This window comes from Sapajus apella, unplaced genomic scaffold (genome assembly GCF_009761245.1).
Source record: "Sapajus apella isolate SASKATOON/1434 unplaced genomic scaffold, GSC_monkey_1.0 scaffold109, whole genome shotgun sequence".
In the NCBI taxonomy this organism is placed as follows: domain Eukaryota; kingdom Metazoa; phylum Chordata; class Mammalia; order Primates; family Cebidae; genus Sapajus; species Sapajus apella.
This window is the reverse complement of record NW_022437049.1, coordinates 3,483,524-3,502,401: the sequence shown is the minus strand read 5'-3', so window position 1 is coordinate 3,502,401 and position 18,878 is coordinate 3,483,524. Positions and strand designations below refer to the sequence as shown.

The 18,878-nt window shown below is 42.6% G+C and overlaps 1 protein-coding gene across 3 annotated transcripts in view; it reads right to left on the bottom strand.

Moving 5' to 3' along the window:
- The window catches only part of MAPK4 (mitogen-activated protein kinase 4), a 177,744-nt gene extending 159,139 nt beyond the window's left edge, over nt 1–18,605 (bottom strand). The window contains exon 1 of one of the 3 annotated variants that reach the window (XM_032259491.1): nt 18,535–18,605. The gene's annotated coding sequence lies outside the window, so the exon portion shown is untranslated. Of the gene's footprint in view, nt 1–18,099; nt 18,221–18,534 lie in introns of those variants that run through there. The other 2 variants (XM_032259490.1, XM_032259489.1) reach the window with 2 other exon arrangements.
- Between the last annotated feature and the right edge of the window lie 273 nt (nt 18,606–18,878).

The following is an 18,878-nucleotide window of genomic DNA, read 5'->3' as shown; positions in this document are numbered from 1 at the left end:
TTCCTAGAAATGTATAATTATCTGGGGAAAATACTTTAAATCCAATTCCATAAGAGAAAAGACTAAGTAATGAATATATGTGCCATAATGTACCAGACAGAGGCTACAAAAAGAGAGACAGCCTACATTGCTGAAATTAACGAGGAAAACAGTTACACATCTAACCATGATTCAAGACAGAATGAAATAGATGCAATGGCACAAAACCAGAGAGGAGGCAGCTCGGAGTATTTTAAAAAAGAACGTCCAGAATAAAGAACAAAGTTCTTTTTACCAGGGATAAAAGAACACCGATGTGGAATCAAACATGGCTTCTAGTCCTGGACTACCAGGGAACTAGGTAGTAACTATATCATCTAAGACAAGCCACACAACTTCCCTGAGCTTCAGGTTTCCCCGCTGTAAAATGGAAATCATATAACCCTGGCTCAAAATACCAGACGGTGCCACTAGGAGGTTCAAAGAAGACATCGGTATGACAAGACTTTAAAAAATGCTGCAGAATGTGTTCCACAAAACCATGAAGGATGTATGTGACCTCTATTGACCATATGTTCCTATAGATTTTGGTCTGAAGATTAATACAAAATAGAATTTCTAATGGCAAAGTAGTCTAGGGCAGTGGTCCCCAACCTTTTTGGCATCAGGGACCAGTTACAAGGAGAACAATTTTTCTATGTACAGGGGTGGGTATGGGAGATGGATACAACTCACCATGATATAGAATCAGTGGGAGCCCTGCTTGTTTTCCTACAACTAGACAGTCCCAACTGGAGGTGTTGGGAGACACTAACAGATCATCAGATATTAGATTCTTGTAAGGAGTGTATAACCTAGCTCCCTGGCATGTACAGTTCACAATAGGGCTTATGCTCCTATGAGAATTGAATGCCACCACTGATCTGACAGGAGGCAGACTCAGGCAGTAAGGCAAGCAATGGAGAGCGGCTGTAAATAGAGATGAAGCTTTGCTTGCTTGCCCACAGCTCACCTCTTGCTGCACAGTCCAGTTCCTAACAGGTCATAGACCTGGTACTAGTCCCGTTGCCGAGGGGTCGCGGACTCCTGGTCTAGAGGTTAAATTCATAACAGGATCTTATAAACAGTGGCTGGCTTCTTTTTTGTCCACCTTCTTAATTTTCTCCTTATTTACTTATTAAGTATGCTTGTTTAAAACATTAAATAATAAAATATAAACTAACAAATCCCTTCCCTCACACCAATTCTCAATCACTTCCTACTTTATCACTACTAACAATGTTTTGAGTGTCCTTCTAGGAAAAAAGCTTATGACTGCCCAATAATCATAACTGTATACACTCCTGCATGTGTCCCCCATATCAACAGCTATACACCTGCTTTTCTAGGTATCCATTACTGGAAAGGAAAGATCTTATTTCAAATAATCTAAGTTTAAGGCAGTTTTTAAATCGTTTTTTTTAAATAGTTTTAGATTACTGAAATCTGACATTGCTTTTGGTGGTGATAATTAAATAATAATTCTATTGTTATTTCTTATCAATAGCAGAGGTGGAAGAGAAACCTAGAAGGTTACTTAATATATTATGAAAGCCAAATCCTTAACTCAAATTGTAGAGCAAAACACTGTGTTGTTTGTTGGTTAACGAAGGGAGAAAATTCAGCAGGTAAACGATGGATAGATTTTTGATTCTGGGGATCTGCTTCTGAATAAACTGGAAAGAAAAGCCAACAGATTTTTTTTACTGCCTCTAGTTCAGAAATGCATTTCAGGCTCACTTTCAAAGACTGCTCATAAGAAAGGAAGCGTTTCAGGATTAACAAATTCACTGAATAACTTTTGAAAAATAAAAGCAGGCATAAAAATTTGGAAACAAGACTTTAAGCTTTTAGCTAAAGTACTTCAATTGAGAGCATTATCACTTTGGAATCATGCAGAGACCCAACAAACTTAATAACAACCTGAGTCTTTTTTTATTTGTCCTTAGTTTCCATTCAGCTCAAGAAAATAGTAAAGTATAGAAAAATGGACAGTTATTCGGGCCACAACATACCTAGAGCTACTTACTAGATATATTCTCACTCACAGTGTAAGACCCTCTCTCCTACTCTGTATACCCTAATGTTCTTCTCCGTGTCACTTTGATGGCACATATTTCTCTGGCTTTATTACACAGCAGATGGCTGGGTTGTTAAAGCCCTCTTCGAGTCCCACACTGCAGGTATTGAAACTTTACAATAATTCATAAGAAATTTTTCATTTTCTCACCTCTGATCTAGAAAGCTCAAAGCAGTCCACCATAGTTACACTATCGTTACATATTTCTCACCTCCTCTTCCTGTGTGATTTATGATAATCATCTTCCTTATTCTCCTCTTACAAATAAAATCATTTCAGATTTCTGAACTTCCCTGTTCCTTTTTTCTATTGAATGAGTTATAATGCTTTACCATTCTGAGTTCTTTAAAAGTTCTGGACACTCGGTAAAAAGCCCACCGTGAACGGAAGGCGATGTCTTGGCCTCTGATAGTGAAATTTGCTCAGCTAACTCTATCTGAACTCCCTGCGGCTTTCACATATGATATTGAAAAGGCAGCACGTTATCTCTTATTAGCAGACAAGATGGTCTCAAAATAACTGGAAAAAAAAAACTGAAATCCACATAAATTGAAAATTTGACGAAAGAAATACAGAAAATGGCCCTGATGGGTCTCAAATAACTATACCTCTTTAGAAAAATCCCCTTTAGAGCCCAAGTTACTGATAAAAGAAATCTGGGCTTGTACCTAAAGTGAATCATGCTGGAGGAATTAATTTACTTCATCTCAGGCTGAAAGTTTTCAAATGTCATGGTTCATAAATTCTTATGGCTGGTAGGGCTTTCTGGCCATTCTGCCTCCAAAAATAATCATGGAAGGGTAAATTTTCCAGGAGAACAGAAAATTTGCCTCTTCAAAATTAATCAAGTCATTTATCATTTCTTCCAAAGGATCGGTCACAATCTAGAATTACCTGGGAGAGGGGTTACAGATTTGTTCTTTTATGGACAGTTACTTATATCTAATGGGAAGATTCTATTTCTAGCAATATGCTAGACTAATTTATCTATAGTCCTTCCTATGTGTGAAGCATTGTAAAATTAAAAATCAGAAGGGTAAATTATTGTGGAATACATAAAAGGATCCATGGTATGGGGTGGTCTCCAGAAAGTTGGTGGGGATACCTCCCCACAAGACAGGGCCCTTTCCAGAGGGGCACGTCCACACCTTCCTTCTCTTTACCCAATGACTCCACACCTGAAGGGTAGAGGAGGCTGTGGTTCCCTGGGCAGATAACAATCTCTGAGAGGATAGCTCAGCTCTAAGGTTTCCAGGGAAAAAGGTAGTCAAAAATAAAAATAAAAGCTGCCACCACCCTACTCCCACACCCCAAAAACAAATGGAGGCTCTGGTAAGGTGGAGGATGAGGAGTTCCCACCACTCAGGCTCCCTTTGTCCAACCTTTTCAAACTCAAGAAATATACTTTCCTTTTTGTAAACTTCTCTGGCTTCTTGAAAGTTGGGGGAAGAGTTGGAGCAGGGTAAGAGGAAAATAGATGTGGCTGCTGATCCCAAGAACACGTGGTTGAGCATGTGGCTTCTGAAAGTCATAAACTATCATAATGCTCCAAGCCTCAGCATCAAGCAGAGTAATCTGGAAAGGCTATCTTGACTCCTGATCCTGGACCTGATGGTTCAGCCTCCACAAGGAATAGCCTGGGCCACGGAAGAGAAGCTCTGCCTTCAACATGAAAATGTTGGGGTCTAGTTTGAATGGAAGGAACCTTGCCCAGCTACATACAGCCTACATTTTTTACTTCTTAACAGTTGCTGAATTAGAAAGCAGCTTCCTCCCTCAACACTTCCCTGGGTCCTAAATTCCCATCTTTTGCAGGAGAGTATAGGTGAGAAAAAAGAAGCAGGTTGAAGATAGGGCTGCAGGTAGCACTCCTGTGATTGCCTTCTCAGCCAGGTCACTTGCCTTATTAGGAACAGCCTGAGAAATTAGTCTCCTCTATGCAGGTAAATGTGTCTACATGTGGCTATGTCCAGTCAGTGGAAATTTAGCCATCCCAACTTCCTTTCCAGCTGCAACTAGGATGATGTGTTGGGAGCAGATAGAGAAAGTTCTCTAGTCACAGTCAGGCAAAGACCAGCTGATCACTTGCGCTTCTCTCCTGTCAGTCTCTAAGATGGATCTGGCTGGGTCCCACCATCTGCCAGCTGTGGTGAACTGGATGATCTGAGCCAACCTTCCCAGTGAACACAATGAAGAAACCTGGATGAGGTTAACAACAAACAAACAACAACAAAAAACATCCTAAAAGCACCAAAAAGCTAACGGGATAGGGAGGAATTTCAAATTTAAGATGTGAGAAAAGAAATAGATCTAGACATGTGGGCCTCAGTACTAGGGTCCACTTTTACCCAGTTGGAGGGGTTTGTCAATCCAAAACAGTGAGCTATGAAGCTGAGCAGTGCATTGATGGCCTCATGGAATCAAGAGGCCAAGGCCTCCCTAAGGCCTGGTAAACCACTTTACACTTACAGTAGGACCCCAAAGAGCTCCAAGTGTCCAACCCACCTTATTTTGTTGTTGTTGTTGTTGTTCTGTTTTGTTTTGTTTCGTTTCAGGCTTTGAGCAGCCTGAAGCCATGGTTCTTAGTTTTTGTCTCTAGTGATAAGCGGAAAAGAGGGACGAGGAAGGGGCTTTACTGGCCCAACCAGAAACAGAAACTAAGAACACATGACTGTATTCTTTCCCTTGGACACCCCCTGATATACCCTAGAAGTAAGAGAGAACAAAAAGTAAACTACTCTGGCTTCCTGTCATCTGGGTGATCCAGAAAATCTCAAGCCCCAAAATTGACCCACTATTGCTGGTACCCCAAAAGCCTTCAGAAGTTAATTAAAATTCTCTCTTGGACTCTGGTCATCTTTATTATGATTATCCAAAGCCTCAAATTATCAAATGTTCTGAAATGTTAAATATCACTAATTATATGAAGCACTGTTATTTTACATACCAATGAAAAAGAAAAAATGCTGTCAACTATAGTTGTAATAATTCATGACATAAAACACATACTGATTTCAGAGATTAAAATATAAAAACACCATCATCTTAAAATGACACATGCTGTTCATGCATATATTTTTTCAAGACAATATCCAGAACACATTTAAAGATAATAAGGTACACAAGGAGACATGAAAACATAAATATGAACCAGCAGGAGAACAAGAACAAACAAAAGACAGGAAAAAAAAGGATGCTTGGGAATTCCAGATAGAAAAATTACCAGATATAGAATGTAAAATATCTATGCTTACTATGCTTATGCAGCTAAATGCTATACATAAAAATTACAATAAAGAACCAAGAACCATATAAAGTAACTGCAGATTTGAAAAAATACTAGAATTCTAGATTGGAAATTCAGTAATCAAAATTGAGAATGCAATAAACAAATGGATTTAACCACAGATTAGATACAGCTGAAGAGATATATTGTGACTTGGAAGACAGGTCAGAAGTAACTATTCAGAATGTTATCTTGGAGAGATTTTTTAAAAAAGGATGGAAAACACAGGGAAGGATAAGAGATATAGAAGATAAGGAAATTTAAGACAGTAAAATTGCCTTATAGCACAAAGTCTCCCTGAAATAGGCAGTAGAGTTCAAAGTTGCTAATATTCCTAAGCCTAACTCCCCCCAAGACCAAGTATACAATGGAGGCAGGCCATGTTAGCAAAGATCCAGAGGTAGTTAGCAGTTATTAAAAGTGTATGTGACTGTGGTTATGTTATTTTACTTTTCTATGCAATACTCTTCTCATGTATAAATGGAGAGAAGTGACAGGACCCACTTCAGAGACTGTTGTAAGAATTAAGAATTAAGGCCTGTGAAGCACTTAGCAAATGCTCAAGGTAATTTGGCTACCACTAAGAGGATAAAGCACTCTATCTCTCCATCTAAGCTTGCTTCAGGAACTAACAGGCCACTCTACTACTATGAACAACATGTTTTGCCTGAAAGATGGCACTGGAGGTGTTGGAATCATGGAACATGAGAGTTGGATGGAATTCTTTATAAAATGGCCATTATGCCTATGACATCAGAGGTTATTGTTTTTCCTTTTGACAAATGACTTTCTATATACAGGTCATTTTTTTTTAAACCACTACACTCAAATAGATAATTCACCAAAACAAAAACAACAACAAAATACAACACACACACACACACACACAAACACACACACACAAGTCCTATAAAAAATCCTATAGAAAAATGTTTAGCTGTATTGGTAAACAAAATGTAAATGAAAGCAATAAAGACACCTTCACTTTGCCACATAAGTAATTACAAAAAAAATGTACTGTTATGTCATCAGTAGTATGGTGAAATGTCATCATTAATAGCATGCTATCAATATAAGGTAAACCGGCACACCATTTTGGTAAAGCCATTTAACATAACGCAAGCACATCCTTGCCTCAGTAATTTCACTCTTTGGGAATGTATACCAAGAAAACAATCCAAATTGTAGAAAAATCCCAGACATAAAGTTGCTTACGCAGTGATACAGCAAGGAGAAATTAGGACCAAACTTAAAAATTATGTTCACAACAATGAGAACACATGGACACAGGGAGGGTAACATCACACACCAGGGCCTGTCAGGTGGTGTGGGGCTAGGGGAGGGATAGCATTAGGAGAAACACCTAATGTAGATGATGGGTTGATGGGTGCAGCAAACCACCATTGCACATGTATACCTATGTAACAAACCTGCATGTTCTGCACATGTATCCCAGAACTTAAATAATAATAATGGCAACCATAAAACTCTGACATTGTAGAAAAACAAAAAAATTATGTTCACAATGAGTTTATGTTCACAAAAATTATGTTCACAACAACACATATATTGTTTACTCTAATAAAAAAGGCAAGAAAGATTAAAATTACATGTACAACATGGTCTCAATTGTTCAACTGAGTCTTAAAATGAGCTAAGAAAACCACTAAAAATAAACACAGCAAAATATGAATGGGGTTAAAGTATCACAGGTACAATTTGCTTATTCTTCTTGCTACCTTCCATAATGCATATACTATTACTTTCTTAAGTAGACAAATAAATGTTTTCATTCTAGTGATTTACTGTAAAGACGACATAAAAAAGCACTGAAGGAAGTTTTTATAAAATAATCTCATTTCATCAATCAAACTGTCTCCCTTTTTCTGTGATTGTTTAAGTACTGCCTGTGTTTACACACACCTTTGGCATAGATGTAATCAGTTTGAATTAATGAGTAGTTCTCTCAGGATCAGGTGCCCTGGAAATGAGACAAGTTATCAAACTCTGTTCCTGCCTGGTCTCCCTATACCAACACACTCTGACAATCAGGAAGACAGAAGAACAATGTCCTAGCAGCACTGAGTGTCAAGGAGATGGGGTGAGCTCCTGGCTCCTAGCCCCGGCCTCCCAGCTGACCTCTGTGTGACCTTGGCAAGCCACCTAACCACTCTCAGCCTCAGTTTCTCCATTTGTACAGTGGGCAGGCAGGCCTGCTCAGAAACCCCCAAAATCTCTTTCATGTCTAATTTCTGTGACTGTGTGCACATTTGACCCAGAATCTCCAAATAGGTCTCAACTTAAAAAAATTTTATACAAACCAAATTTGTTTAAATACAAATGAAAGACTAGCAATGCTTTAAAAGAAATCCCTCCTACAGCAAATCTTCATGTAGAATATTTCTTATATTTTTGTTACATCTAGACATTGATATATTGCCAGATCAATCTTGTGCAGGGCCCGGCATGTATACTTAACATTTATACACTAAAGCAACAATTAGAACACTGTCTTCCTCAGTGAAGCTCAGGTGATCTAAACTAAGAAGAAAGATTAATTAATGAAAAGTCTGAATTATAGTTTCATTTTTAAAGCCTTATTATTTTAATTTCTTAAATTCATACCGTCATGCCTCACTTGATGGGGATCCATCTGAGAAATGCCTTAGTCAATTTCCTGCTTATAGGAACATCATAGAGCGTACTTACACAAACCTAGATGGAATAGCCTAAATACCTAGGCTACATGGTATGGCTTATTGCTCCTAGGCTACAACTTTGTACATATGCTACTGTACTGAACACTGTAGGCAACTGTATCACAGTGGTGAGTATTTGTACACCTAAACATTTCTAAACATAGAAAAGACACAGGAAAAAATATAGTATTATAATCTTACAGTTTCATAGTCCTATATGCAGTCCTTCATTGACTAAAATGTCATTATGTAGCACATGACTGTACTTAAAGTACTTGCCCCCCAAAATGAGTGGCAAGTATTTCCTGACTGGCCTGTTTTAAAGCAAGGACCTCTCATTCCAGGCTCAGTTATTCTAAAAGAGAAGTTTGAATCAATGTACTCCTATTATAAACTCTTCAAATACCATCAGAGTGACCTGGAAAAGAGTTTCATTCAGTTCCCAAGGCAATAACTTGGACACTGACCCACCTCGTTTACAAGGTGCAGTAAGTTACCACTACCAACTAGTGGAACGCAGAGCCTCCTGCTAAACCGGAACGAACCCTGCCTCTCATTTCACCTATGATGCTGCTGATGTGGACCTGGTGTTGCTGAAGATATGGAAGTTCTTACTTTTGAGGGCAGATGTTAACAGAAATATAGGTCACCCTGGATTGAACAACTCCATTTTGATCCATGCTCTCAATTTAAGTCAACACTTGGAGAAACTTCTCTTAGCTCCTATCAGTCATAGGTAGGACTAGTTTCCCATTCTTGCAGACACAGCTGTTCAGTCATTCCTCAAAGCCTTTCCCAAAGACAGCTTTCCCACAAAGCTAACAAAAATTAAATTTGGAGCCCATCACTTGTCCTCACAGGATCCCTTCTAAGGCCTCGGAGGGGCCCTAGCAGTGTGTTCCCCTCATCATTTTGTCTTTTCCTTAAAGAGGACCCATCAAATTACATAAGAATCAAGCCCACTGGAACTGAATCCTCCCTGCCATTTTCTTACCCTACTGGTGGTTACCAGGCACTGCCCAAGCAGCAAGTTGGGATGATCTTGTGGGTAATGGTGGTTCTGCTACCCACAGTTCTGGTATATAAATCAGCCACACTAGAAGAGGAAGAATTTGAGGCTTTTTGCTTCAAAAGATGAACTTAATATAATAACCAGTTTAGGATATGAGGTCTGAAAAAAAGGATATTTATTCTGACTTAAGAAATTATTTATATGAAAAGTTCTACCATGTTAACAAAGTTCCTCTTTATTGAAAAGAACTAAATTATATTAGATAAGGGCTCTCTTATATGGCATGATACATAATAATCAACAACCCTTAGAACAGTGCTTCTGAAGCAACAGTGATTTTGTTTCCCAGGGCATGCTTGGCAATGGCTGGAGACATTTTGGGTTGTCACAACTTGGGGAGTGGGCTGGTGTATGGTGCTCCTGGCATCTAGGGGGTGGAGGCCAGGGATGCTGTTAAGTGTTCTGTAATGCACAGGACAGCTCCCCTTAATAAAAAAAAATATCTGGCCCCGCGAAGCATACACAAGTTTCAACGGCCAAATTGACCAAGCAGAAGAAAGGATATCAGAGGTCAAAGATAAACTCAATGAAATAAAACGAGAGGGCAAGATTAGAGAAAAAAAGGGTAAAAAGGAATGAACAAAGTCTCCAAGAAATATGGGACTATGTGAAAAGACCTAATCTACGTTTGATAGGCGTACCTGAATGTGACGGAGAGAATGAATCCAAGCTGGAAAATACTCTTCAGGATATTATCCAGGAAAACTTCCCCAACCTAGCAAGGCAGGCAAATATTCAAGTCCAGGAAATACAGAGACCACCACAAAGATATTCCTCAAGAAGACCAACCCCAAGGCACATAATCATCAGATTCACCAGGGTTGAAATGAAGGAGAAAATGCTAAGGGCAGCCAGAGAGAAGGGTTGGGTTACCCACAAAGGGAAGCCCATCAGACTCACAGCACATCTCTCAGCAGAAACCCTACAAGCCAGAAGAGAGTGGGGGCCAATATTCAACATCCTTAAAGAAAAGAACTTTCAACCCGGAATTTCATATCCAGCCAAACTAAGCTTCATAAGTGAAGGAAAAATAAAATCCTTTGCAAACAAGCAAGTACTCAGAGATTTCATCACCACCAGGCCTGCTTTACAAGAGCTCCTGAAAGAGGCACTAAACATAGAAAGGAACAACCAGTACCAGCCGCTCCAAAAACATACCAAATGGTAAAGAGCATCAACACAGTGAAGAAATTGTATCAACTAAAGGGCAAAACAGCCAGCTAGCATCAAAATGGCAGGATCAAATTCACACATAACAATATTAACCCTAAATGTAAATGGACTAAATGCCCCAATCAAAAGACACAGACTGGCAAATTGGATAAAAAGCCAAAGCACATCAGTGTGCTGTATCCAGGAAACCCATCTCACATGCAAGGATACACAAAGGCTCAAAATAAAGGGATGAAGGAAGATTTATCAAGCAAATGGAGAGCAAAAAAAAAGCAGGGATTTCAATCCTAGTCTCTGATAAAATAGACTTTAAATCAACAAAGACCAAAAGAGACAAAGAAGGACATTACATAATGCTAAAAGGATAAATGCAACAAGAAGAGCTAACGATCCTAAATATATACGCAACCAACACAGGGACACCCAGATACATAAGGCAAGGTCTTAATGAACTTACAAAGAGACTTAGAATCCCACACAATAATAGTGGGAGACTTTAACACCCCATTGTCAATATTAGACAGATCAACAACACAGAAGATTAACAAGGATATCCAGGACTTCAACTCAGACCTTGACCAAGCAAACCTAATAGACATCTATAGAAATCTCCACCCCAAATCCACAGAATATACATTCTTCTCAGCACCGCATTGCTCCTACTCTAAAATTGACCACATAATTGGAAGTAAATCACTCCTCAGCAAATGCAAAAGAACAGAAATCATAACAGTCTCTCAGACTACAGCGCAATCAAGTTAGAACTCAGAATTCAGAAACTAACTCAGAACTGCACAGCTTCATGGAAACTGAACAACTGGCTCTTGAATGTTGACTGGATAAACAATGAAATGAAGGCAGAAATAAAGATGTTCTTCGAAACCAACAAGAATGAAGATACAACATACCAGAATCTCTGGGACACATTTAAAGCAGTCTCTAGGGGAAAATATATAGCAATAAATGCCCACATGAGAAGGAAGGAGAGATCTAAAATCGACACCCTATTGTCAAAATTGAAAGAGCTAGAGGAGCAAGATCAAAAAAACTCAAAACCTAGCAGAAGATAAGAAATAACTAAGATCAGAGCAGAACTGAAGGAGATAGAGACACAAAAAACCCTTCAAAAAATCAATAAATCCAGGAGCTGGTTTTTTGAAAAGATCAACAAAATAGACCACTAGCCAGATTAATAAAAAAGAAAAGAGCGAATAATCACAGAGATGCAATAAAGAATGATAAAGGGGATATCACCACAGATTCCACAGAAATGCAAACCATCATCAGAGATTATTACAAACAACTCTATGAACATAAACTAGTAAACCTGGAAGAAACGGATAAATTCCTGGACACTTGCATCCTCCCAAGCCTAAACCAGGAAGAAGTCAAAACCCTGAATAGACCAATAACAAGATCTGGATAAGGCAGCAATTAAGAGCCTGCCACCCAAAAAAAAGCCCAGGTCCAGATGGGTTCACAGCCGAATTCTACCAGACATACAAAGAGGAGCTGGTACCATTCCTTCTGAAACTATTCCAAATAATCCAAAAAGAGGATCATTTTCTGAGACTAACATCATCCTGATACCAAAACCTGAATCATTTTATGAGACCAACATCATCCTGATACCAAAACCCAGCAGAGACTCAGCAAGAAAAGAAAACTTCTGGCCAATATCCATGATGAACATAGAAGCAAAAATCTTCAACAAAATACAGGCAAACTGGCTGCAACAGCACATCAAAAAGCTTATCCACCATGATCAAGTAGGTTTCATCCCGGGGATGCAAGGCTGGTTTAACATATGCAAGTCTATAAACATAATTCATCACATAAACAGAACCAAAGACAAAAACCACATGATTATCTCAATTGATGCAGAGAAGGCCTTTGATAAAATTCAACAGCCCTTTATGCTAAAAACCCTCAATAAACTAGGTATTGATGGAATGTATCTCAAAATAATAAAAGCTATTTATGACAAACCCACAGCCAATATCATACTAAATGGGCAAAAACTGGAAGCATTCCCTTTGAAATCTGGCACTAGACAAGGATGCCCTCTCTCACCACTCCTATTCAATATAGTACTGGAAGCTCTAACCAGAGCAATCAGGCAAGAAAAAGAAATAAAGCGTATTCAAATAGGAAAGGAGGAAGTCAAATTGTCTCTATTTGCAGACAACATGATTGTATATCTAGAAGATCCATCATCTCAGTCTAAAATCTCCTGAAACTGATAAGCAACTTCAGCAAAGTCTCAGGATATAAAATCAATATGAAAAAATCACAAGCATTCCTATACACCAATAACAGACTTAAAGAAAGCCAAATCAAGAACGAACTGCCATTCACGATTGCTACAAGGAGAATAAAATACCTAGGAATACAACTAACAAGGAACGTAAAGGACCTCTTCAAGGAGAACTACAAACCACTGCTCAACGAAATAAGAGAGGACACAAACAGATGGAAGAACATTCCATGTTCATGGTTAGGAAGAAACAATATAGTGAAAATGGCCATACTGCCCAAAGTAATTTACAGATTCAATGCTATCCCCATCAAGCTACCAATGACCTTCTTCACAGAACTGGAGAAAACCACCTCAAACTTCATATGGAACCAAAAGACAGCCCGCATAGCCAAGTCAATTCTAAGCAAAAAGAACAAAGCGGGAGGCATCACACTACTGGACTTCAAACTATACTACAAGGCTACAGTAATCAAAACAGCATGGTACTGGTACCAAAACAGAGATACAGACCAATGGAACAGAACAGAGGCCTCGGAGGCAACACAACACATCTACAACCATCTGATCTTTGACAAACCAGACAAAAACAAGCAATGGGGAAAGGATTCCCTGTTTAATAAATGGTGTTGGGAAAACTGGCTAGCCATGTGCAGAAAGCAGAAACTGGGCCCCTTCCTGACACCTTACACTAAAATTAACTCCAGACGGATTAAGGACTTAAACATAAGACCTAACGCCATAAAAACCCTAGAAGAAAATCTAGGCAAAACCATTCAGGACATAGACATAGGCAAGGACTTCATGACCAAAACACCAAAAGCATTGGCAACAAAAGCCAAAATAGACAAATGGGACCTAATCAAACTCCACAGCTTCTGCATGGCAAAAGAAACAGTCATTAGAGTGAATCGGCAACCAACAGAATGGGAAAAAATTTTTGCAGTCTACCCATCTGACAAAGGGCTGATATCTAGAATCTACAAAGAACTAAAACAGATTTACAAGAAAAAAACAAGCCCATTCAAAAGTGGACGAAGGATACGAACAGACACTTTACAAAAGAAGACATACATGAGGCCAACAAACATATGAAAAAATGCTCATCATCACTGGTCATTAGAGAAATGCAAATCAAAACAACATTGAGATACCATCTCACACCAGTTAGAATGGCGATCATTAAAAAATCTGGAGACAACCGATGCTGGAGAGGATGTGGAGAAATAGGAACACTTTTACACTGTTGGTGGGAGTGTAAATTAGTTCAACCATTGTGGAAGACAGTGTGGCGATTCCTCAAGGACCTAGAAATAGAAATTCTATTTGATTCAGCCATCCCATTAGTAGGTATATAGCCAAAGGATTATAAATCCTTCTATTATAAGGACACGTGCACATGAATGTTCATTGCAGCACAGTTTACAATAGCAAAGACCTGGAACCAATCCAAATGCCCATCGATGATAGACTGGACAGGGAAAATGTGGCACATATACACCATGGAATATTATGCAGCCATCAAAAACGATGAGTTCGTGTCCTTTGTAGGGTCATGGATGAACCTGGAAACCATCATTCTCAGCAAACTGACACAAGAACAGAAAATCAAATACCGCATGTTCTCACTCATAGGTGGGTGTTGAACAATGAGAACACATGGACACAGGGAGGGGAGCATCACACACTGGGGTCTGTCAGGGGAAATAGGGGAGGGACAGTGGGTGGTGGGGAGTTGGGGAGAGATAGCATTGGGAGAAATGCCAGATATAGGTGATGGGGAGGAAGGCAGCAAATCACACTGCCATGTGTGTACCTATGCAACAATCTTGCATGTTCTTCATATGTACCCCAAAACCTAAAATGCAATTTTAAAAAATCCCTTGTAAAAAAAAAAAACCTGGCCCCTGACATCAACAGTGCCCAGGTTGAGAATCGCTGCCTTAAAATAATGGGCACATGTAGGGAAAGAAGCAAGGATTTCCCTTTGAAACGATAAAGCTTTAAACTTTGGAGTGGAATGTATGAGGGCCAAGCTGACAGGTGGCTCAGAGAGAGCCACTGTCTGACTTCAACCACTACACCATCATAAAAAGCAATGGAGCCTCCAGACTTTCATGAATCATGGGACTCCACGGACCCTTGACAAGACTGGCTACGTGAGGATGGTGGTTTCAGGAGCACCAGGAAAGGCACTTTGCCTCCCCAATTACCTCCGACACCCACTTGTCTGTGCCTCACATCCTGTCACGGTGAACACCACCTTCCATTCCATAACAAGGCTTAAAGTGCAAAGACCCCTGGAAGAGAGAACACAGTGACCTACATTCATATTCAAGAGAAAGTGACTGATGACAGATTGGCTTTCCCCTGAGACCAGTTTTCATACAGTGAAAGGCTCTGAACAGCTGAAAATGATGAAGAGGAAGAGAGGCCAGCAGGCTCTGATGAGGCCAGGAAGAGGTGAAGAAATGGGCAATAGAGGTCAGTGAAATAACTGTCACCTGCTCCACTGATTCTTTCTGCCTGAGCCTGCAAGGAGGGAAGGATGCAGAGAAAAAAAAAAAGTCACATTCTTGGCCTTGAAGAAGATTACAGTCAAGTTCAGCTCAGGTGAAAAAACTCCAGGAATGCTTAAAAGAATGGCCAAGATGCAAGGCAGTGCTACTCCACAGCCAGAACAGGAGATGAAGGTCCTTGCCAGCTGTGGGATCATGCTGAAGCTCAATTGGTTCTGGGTGACACCCCCCACCTGACACCTAGCATAATCCTTGACACACAGTAAAATGTTCCAGCAACGCTTGTGTTTTGAGTGAATGGAAACTATTCCAGAGGAAGATCTATCAAATGCCTAAAGTATTCTAAAGAGGGTTTGTTTTCCTTGACACCTGTGCCAACGCTGTTTCCCTCAATTTGGGAGGAAAGTCTTTGGTGGCTGTTTTTGCTCACCTGAATCCTATTTCATCTTGCGTAGCCCGTTTGTTTTCTCTGTAAATTCCTGATGGTTTCTCCTTGTTTTCTTATAAGCACATTCATCTAGTACTTACCATATTTTCTATGTATCTTTCATAAACAGGCTTACTTCCAGAAAAGATTTGAGAGAGGCTTTCAAGTCCACAACAAAAATACTCTAATACAGTTTTTTAAATAAAGAATTTAAAAGGAAAATCTCAGAAATAATTTAGGAAGATAAAAATCATTGTACCAGGAAGCTGGGATAAAGCCTTTACCGGGAATTTCTGGAGGCCAAGGCAAAAAGATAAACATACAAGGCATGCAGAGAGTTCTCAGTGTCTGATAAGAGAAAAGCCACAGTTCCATGAGGTGAGAATACTTTTTTATGTTAAATTCCAGGAGGAATTTGCTTCTGGTTTTTCATATATGCTGCCCAAGTTGTAATTTTACACGTTTACCTCATGAACCAGAGTTCTTTAGGACAAAGACTGCGTCTTAGACTACATTTCCCTGATAAAAGCCTATATAACATTGTAAATACTCAAATATTTGCTAATGAATATGATTTTCTTGCCAATCTGGATATTCCAGTGTATCTCAAGATCCTAAGATTATCAGAGTAAGAGATTCATCAAATCTCTTAGCAGGAAAACCATTTGATTCCAGCCCTAGGTCCCCAGCCATGGGTAATGATGGGACATAAAGACTCTCTCACCCCAACACCACTGCTATCCGTTTGAAGTGCGGGGCTGGAAGGTCCACTGGCCCTGTCTTCATGCTCCCTCTCTCTCCATTTGTTCCTTCCTTGTTTAGATGATTGTCTTTCTGTCTGTCTCCAGCACAGATTCTCCGTTCCTTCGAGCATTGGGGCTTTGCTTATTGCCCTTTGATTCTCTGTGATAACTCCATGGTGCTTTACACAAAGAAACTGACTTTTCTAATGTAAGAAAAGGAAATTGGAAAGAGGTTCCAGAGCAAGCCTTTTTATTATTCAGCCCTGCTTCTGTCTGAGAAACCCTCAAGCATAGGAGTGTGCTCTCATATGTAGAAGACCAATCCTTCCTATACCATACAAGCGGTCCAGAAAGGTTAAAATGCAGGTCACTAAAGAAGTTGAAGACTCAAGGGTCTGAAGATCTTAAATTTTCTCTCCCTTGTTTCTGTCTGTACCGCAAAAGTACACTGGCCAACCCTTCAGCAAAAAAAAAGCCTTTTGCACCTACTGAGTAGGTGCTCAGTAAATATCTATTACAACAAGGTAATAAGACACAGCTACCTTGAACATAGTAGGTAGTCAATAAATATGTTACATTGAGAACGTCATGACCCTTCACCTTTGCACACAGTAGATGCTCAACACATATCTACAAATCAAAAAAGTTTGTAGTATTTCTGCTTTTCACATAGTAGGTGCTCAATAAGTATCTTTTACATTAAGGTTATTGCAAGATATTAACCTCCCAGTAAATGGCTATTGAATTGAACAATCACGGACACTCCTCCTTAGAGAACCCAGGGAGAGGTGACATTAATCAGCCCCCAGGCACAGATCCATGAATGGAAATGCACGTCTCGAGGTAGTGCTTTCCAGAGTGCTGGAGAGGCGCGTGACAGTACGCGGCCACCGTGTTCTTTCGGGACGCTGTTGACCCACTGCTGGCTCCTGGTATCGATTGGCGATTGGAATCCATTCCCCACCCACAGGCGCGAAACAGCCGCCACCTGCAGTGATCACTTCGGGGCCGCACCTGGAACTCCCGCCACCGCCCCCTCCCGGGGCATCCGCCCACCCGGGCTTCAACTCCGATTCCAGAGAGTAGATGGCAGAACAAAAGCAAAGTCGGGGGCTTCCGATTGCTTTCCTGATAGGGAGCAATCTGGGAGGAGGCTGAGAGAGCCAGCCTGGGACCCAGCTGGTATGTCAAACCCGAGCCGCTGCCCTCTCTGGCGGGCTGGAGCTCCGGATCGCCGAGCGCGGAAAGCGGCGGGGTCTCCCCACTCCCCCTCTCCCAGGGGCACCGACCGGCAGTGTGGGTGCCTTGGTCTGGTGGCGCGGGGCTTGGGCGCTGTATTAACCCTTGAACGCGGAGGGAAGAGGCTGGAGGGGAGGATAATCGGGGGCTAGGGCAGACCCCGCTACCGCGATCCGAATCTCAACTCGCAGTGTGAACCGCCCCTCGGCGACCCCTAGCGCTCGGGACTGTCCCTGGGGGTGGGGTCCCCTCGCGGAGCCCGGCCCCTACGTCCTCCTCCCCTAAACACACCGCGGGGAGCCCAGCGGCGGCCTCCCACCTCAACTGGGTCCAGGACAGCACCGGTTCGCGGTCCGCGGGCGAGGAGGTCACTCCGGGCGGCCGGGCGGGTCCGGCGGGAGACCCCCGCCGCTGGGAAACTCGCTAGTTTGGCAGTGGCTTGGCCTGGGGGGCTTATTGTTAGGGTGAAGTGGGGCGACAGAGCGAGCACGGAAGTCTCGACTCTTCCCCGCTTCTCCAGAGCCCGCCGAACTCCAAGAGGCGCGGGCGGCGGGAGGAGAACGCCAGCGGAGGGGGAGCCACTTACCGAGCAGAACCCGAGAGCGCGGCGGCCCGGGTGCAAGCTGCCCTTTGTCTGCCGCCGCGGCGCTGACGCGCTCCGCCAGGCCGGTTCCAGCCCCGGCGCGCTGCGAGCTCTCGCCGGCGCCCCTACAGCCCGGCTCGCGGCTCCCGCTCGGGCTCGGGCTCCGGCTCTGGCCCCAGCCCCGGCCCCCGCCCGCGCCGCCGCCGCCGCCGCCGCCGCCGCCGCCGCTGCTGCCGCTGCGGCTCCGCCCCGAGCCGGGCCCCGCCCCCGCCCGCTGGGCCCCCACCTGCTGCGGCGGCGGCGCTCGGGAGCCCGGCCCTGGGCACCTGGGGGCGGCCGCCTCCCGCGCGTCCCGCTCTGCCCTCTCGCAGCCTCCAGGCCGCTCGGCCGCGCGGTCCCGGGGCTTTCCCCAACCCGGCCCCGCGGAGACCAGCTCACCTGGGAAGCCGAGCCCGTCCTGGGGCAGCCTGGCCTTCCCGGGCACACGCGGGCGAGCCCCAGTCGCTCAAAGCCCGTCCTCACGCCTCCTGGGGGTGGGAGATCCTCGGGCTCCGTCCCGGAGGGAGGGGGCGCCGGGAAGGCGGGAAGCGGGGATCCGCTGAGCCTGGTCGCCACCCCGCCAGCCCCGCGCTCCTGCAGCCCCGGGGGCCCGGTGGAAGGTGGTGGCAGAAGGAGCCGGCGGGGACCGGTACGCTCCAAGCGGGAAGGGGCACCGGGCAGAGGGTCGAGGGGGCGCGGAGCCCACGTGCACCGGTCCCCCGCCGGCCTCGGATTCCGAGCGG